A 5,729-nucleotide genomic window follows, 5' to 3' on the forward strand; every position below is an offset into this window, starting at 1 on the left:
CTGGTCCATATCCGTCGGGGGGATGAATGGAAGACGGCATTCAACACCCGGGACGGCCACTATGAATACCTCGTAATGCCCTTCGGCCTCTGTAATGCTCCCGCCGTCTTTCAAAAGTTGGTCAATGACATCTTCCGTGACCTTCTCTACTCCTGCGTGGTGGTGTTCCTGGACGACATCTTGATCTTCTCTCCGGATCTTCCCACACACCGGAGGGACGTTCGTCAAGTCCTGCTCAGGCTCAGGCAAAACCACCTCTACGCAAAATTTGAGAAGTGCCTCTTTGAGCAGACCTCGCTTCCATTTCTGGGCTACGTCATCTCCCAGACCGGCCTACGAATGGATCCTGAGAAACTTTCTGCCATCCTGAAGTGGCCCCTACCGGAGGGGTTGAAGGCTATTCAGCGGTTCCTGGGCTTCGCCAACTACTACCCCCTCTTCATTCCGCACTTCTCTTCCTGGACTGCCCCTATCTCCGCGCTCACCCGTAAGGGCGCTAGTCCCAAAGAATGGCCGCCCGAGGCAGAGGAGGCCTTCCTTTCTTGGAAACAAGCTTTCTCCTCCGCTTCTGTGCTGCACCATCCGGACTGCAACAAACAATTCTTCATAGAAGTAGATGCTTCCTCCTCCGGAGCCGGAGCGGTACTCACCCAAAAGTCGCCATCCGGGAGAATGGTAACCTGCGGCTTCTTCTCCCAACTCTTCTCCTCGTCTGAGCGCAATTATTCTATAGGAGACCGAGAATTGTTAGCCGTTAAGTTGGCACTGGAGGAGTGGCGTTACTTGCTCGAGGGGGCTCTTCATCCGGTAATAATTTATACGGACCACAAAAACTTGGCTTACCTCCAGAGTGCCCAAAGACTTAACCTGCGCCAGGCCCGGTGGTCCTTGTTCTTCGCCCGCTTTGATTTCATCCTTCATTTCCGCCCGGCAGACAAAAATATCAAAGCCGATGCCTTGTCCCGATCCTTTCTGTCCTCCGGTCTTGAGGAGGAGCCAAAGCACATCATCGACCCCGCCAAGGTAATGCAGGTGGCCCCCGTGGATCTGAATTGTCTTCCACCCGGTAAGACGTTCGTGACAGTACCTGATCGTATGAAGGTTCTGCTCTGGGGACATTCGTCTAAGCTAGCCGGCCATGCTGGCCAAAAGAAGACCCTCCAGCTTATTACCCGGCATTACTGGTGGCCTACCCTGCGCAAGGAGGTAATAGACTTTGTCTCGGCCTGTGCATCCTGCGCTCGCAACAAGGTTCCTAGACATCTGCCAGCCGGCCGCCTTCTGCCTTTTCCCATACCTGCTGCCCCGTGGCAGCATATAGCCATGGACTTTATAACGGATCTCCCTGTCTCTGCTGGTTGTACGGTCATTTGTTTGGTCGCTGACCGCTTCTCTAAGATGGCTCACTTCATTCCCCTGCCGGGTCTTCCGTCTGCATCTGAGTTGGCTAAGGACTTTATTCATCATATTTTCCGTCTCCATGGTCTTCCTCTCCACATCGTGTCCGATCGAGGGGTCCAGTTCACCTCTCGCTTCTGGAGAGCCACGTGTAAACTGCTGGGGTCATCTTGGACTTCTCTTCTGCTTATCACCCACAGTCCAATGGTCAAGTAGAGCGGATCAACCAAATTTTAACCAGTTACCTCCGGCACTTTGTTAATGCCCACCATTCCGACTGGGTGGATCTTTTACCGTGGGCCGAATTCTCCTATAATTATCACGAGAGTGAATCCTCTTCCAAATCCCCGTTTTTTACAGTCTACGGTCAAAATCCCCGGATCCCGTTTCCCGTCTCCACCTCCGTGGACAACCCGGCCGCGGAGTCTCTTGTTAGCAAATTCTCCTCCATTTGGGAGAGTACCAGATCCGCACTTCTTCAGTCCTCTGAGCGGATGAAGAAACAGGCTGACAAGAGACGTCTGGATTCGCCCCAATTCCGTCCTGGAGATAAAGTCTGGCTCTCATCCAAATATGTCCGGCTCAAGATTCCTTCCTACAAGTTAGGGCCCCGGTTCATCGGCCCACTGGAAGTTATCAAGCAAATCAACCCAGTGTCCTATAAATTGAAACTCCCGGCCAACTTGCGGATCCCCAACTCCTTCCATGTATCTCTCCTCAAACCCGTGGTACTTAACTCTTTTTCCAAGTCTACAGGTACGCCTCCTGCTCCGGTCTCCGCTGAAGACGAGTTTGAGGTAGAGAGCATTCTGGCCATCAAGAGGGTAAGAGGAAAGACCTTTTTTTCTAGTGGATTGGAAGGGGTTTGGTCCTGAGGAGAGAACATGGGAGCCCCGGGAGAACATCCATGCCCTGCTCATCCTTGATAAATTTCTCTCTGGCCTAAGAAAGGGGGGGCCTAAAGTGGGGGGTACTGTAGCATCGGCGTCTCTGCCCCCTGCTAGGCAGAGACGCCGTTCCCCTCACCGCTCTGCTGGTGCAATGTGATGTTGGTTGATGGAGCGAGACATGATGTCCCAGATGTGCTCAATTGGATTCAGGTCTGGGGAACGGGCGGGCCAGTCCATAGCTTCAATGCCTTCATCTTGCAGGAACTGCTGACACACTCCAGCCACATGAGGTCTGGCATTGTCCTGCATTAGTAGGAACCCAGGGCCAACCGCACCAGCATATGGTCTCACAAGGGGTCTGAGGATCTCATCTCGGTACCTAATGGCAGTCAGGCTACCTCTGGCGAAAACATGGAGGGCTGTGCGGCCCTCCAAAGAAATGCCACCCCACACCATTCCTGACCCACTGCCAAAGCGGTCAGGCTGAAGGATGTTGCAGGCAGCAGATTGCTCTCCACGGCGTCTCCAGACTCTGTCACGTCTGTCACGTGCTCAGAGTGAACCTGCTTTCATCTGTGAAGAGCACAGGGCGCCAGTGGCGACTTTGCCAATCCTGGTGTTCTGTGGCAAATGCCAAGCGTCCTGCACGGTGTTGGGCTGTGAGCACAACCCCCATCTGTGGACGTCGGGCCCTCATACCACCCTCATGGAGTCAGTTTCTAACCGTTTGTGCAGACACATGCACATTTGTGGCCTGCTGGAGGTCTTTTTGCAGGGCTCTGGCAGTGCTCCTCCTGTTCCTCCTTGCACAAAGGCGGAGGTAACCGTCCTGATGCTGGGTTGTTGCCCTCGTACGGCCCCCTCCACGTCTCCTGGTGTACTGGCCTGTCTCCTGGTAGCACCTCCATCCTCTGGACACTACGCTGACAGACACAACAAACCTTCTTGCCACAGCTCGCATTGATGTGCCATCCTGGATGAGCTGCACTATTTGAGCAACTTCTGTGGGTTGTAGAGTCCGTCACGAGTGTGAAAGCACAACCAACATTCAAAAGTGACCAAAACATCAGCCAGAAAGCATTGGTACTGAGATGTGGTCTGTGGTCCCCACCTGCAGAACAACTCCTTTATTGAGTGTGTCTTGATAATTGCGAATAATTTCCATCTATTGTCTATTCCATTTGCACAACAGCATGTGAAATTGATTGTTAATCAGTGTTGCTTCCTAAGTGGACAGTTTGATTTCACAGACTTACTTGGAGTTATATTCTGTTGTTTAAGTGTTTCCTTTATTTTTTTGAAGTGTATACATAGTAAACTTCTTTTTTATAACCTACTGTTCAGATTTGTGGTATGTACTGTGGTAAAGCGGCTTGCTCGGCTGTACACGGAGGTAGACACGGAACACTGTCTCTTTAAGTTTTTCGGGTTGGTTTATTTAAACTTAAACGTCATAAACCAACCTAGAGTTCATAAAGTAAATACAGCCCATTCGGCATAAACAAAATACAGAGATGCAGCACAGTCTATCAGCCGGGGTTCGGCCACTCAGGGTTAGCCACACACACAGTTCAGCACAATACATGCAAGCTCCTCTCTGGAGCAAGCCTCTCCAGATACTTACCAACACCTGAGTCAAAAGGCAGGCTATTTATAGCCCAGACCACACCCTGAGGTGGAGATATGGAGAACAACCTCCCACCCGCTCTATAGTTGTTTTTATAAAACACGCCCTTTTAAACATGGCTCCCTAACCCTCTCTGCACCTACCATGCAGGAGAAAACTCCCATGTTTCACATCACTGAAGCTAATAGCCTTAGTGAAACATATCTCCCCTCCAGTATTCTGCCAGTGGCTTTGTCACATATCCCCCCTCTGCCCAAAGCCAGGGGTTTTGGCACCTTCATTTGCTAAACATGGAAGTCTGAACTGGGCATCTGCGTTACTATGTAGTTTCCCAGGCCTGTGCTCCACATGAAAATTAAAGTCCTGGAGAGCAATAAACCACCTAGTCAGCCGGGCATTCTTCCCCTTCCTTTCCCTCATCCATCTCAGGGGGGCATGATCTGACACTAATCTGAATTTACGGCCTAAAAGCTAATACCTCAGGGTGTCAATTGCCCACTTGATGGCCAAGCACTCTTTTTCTACGGTGGCGTAGTTTTTCTCATAGGCAGAGAGTTTTCTGCTTAGGCCACGGCCCAACTATCAGTATTTGATCGTATTCGGTCAGAAAAGGTATAATTGAAACAAGTGCACTAATTCTGCATTTATTACCCACTCCTGGCTTTGGCTCCCATTCCTGAGAAAAAATACTGACCGAATACTGACCAAATACTGATAGTGGGGCCATGGCCTTAGGCACAGAATGTGATGGTTCTCCCCGTTCTCTTCTTGGGATAACACGGCTCCTAACCAGACCTCTGAGGCGAACTCTTTATTGAAGTCCGGAGCAATCAAGACCAGCTGCTTACACAGGGCGAGCTTCAACTCCTGGAACACTCCCTCCAGTTCAGCAGACCATTTGGCCATATCCGTCTTCGTCCCTTTAAGCAGGTCGGTCAGGGGTGCAGCTATCACGGTGAAATTCGGGATAAATCGCCTATAGTATCCCACAATTCCCAGAAACGCCCGAACCTGTTTCTTGGAGTTCGGTTGCGGCCAATTATGGATTGCTTCCACCTTATTTACTTGCGGCTTGATTTTGCCTCTTCCAATGATGTAGCCCAAGTATTTTGCCTCTTCTTTCCGCATGGCACACTTCTTTGGGTTTATTGCAAACCCGGCCTTCCTCAGCGCATCAAGTACTGCCTGGACCTTCTGTAGGTGACTTCCCCAATCAGGGCTGAAGATTACAATGTCGTCCAGGTATGCGGCAGCAGGGCTAGGACGCAGACCATGGCCCTCTGGAAGGTAGCTGGGGCTCCATGCAGACCGAACGGCATTCTGGTGTACTGAAAGCACCCATCAGGTGTAGAGAAGGCCGTCTTCTCCTTGACCCTTGGTGTGTCACGCAAGGTGTAGGAAAGACCAAGTGCAACACGAAGGGAAGAGGGGGAGGAAGCCTAAACACTAGGGAAAGGGGGAGTGGAGACCCCTAGGCAGATCTGCCTACCCTTCCATCCCTATATAGGTTCCACACTTATCGCCAAGCAGGACCCTAAACCCTGGATGACCCTAGAGCTTGGGCCTGGATATGGAGGGGGAGGGGTGAGCACTGGTCAGGCCCCACTACAAAATAAAAAGACAACAAAGAAGACAAACAAAGGGGATTAACTTAGTTTGAACAGATACCAGAGAAGTAACGCCAACTGTCCTCCAAGGGCACCAGAGAAGACGCTAGCCGACTGCCAGTGCTCCAAGCGCAGTGACCTTCTACAGCTAGATCCAGAGTGACTGTCTATTACACCTGACAGTACCCCTCTACCTTCTAAGAGTGG

The sequence above is a fragment of the Phyllobates terribilis genome, unplaced genomic scaffold (genome assembly GCF_046119375.1).
Source record: "Phyllobates terribilis strain yellow unplaced genomic scaffold, ASM4611937v1 Scaffold_2__4_contigs__length_985480577, whole genome shotgun sequence".
NCBI lineage: Eukaryota > Metazoa > Chordata > Amphibia > Anura > Dendrobatidae > Phyllobates > Phyllobates terribilis.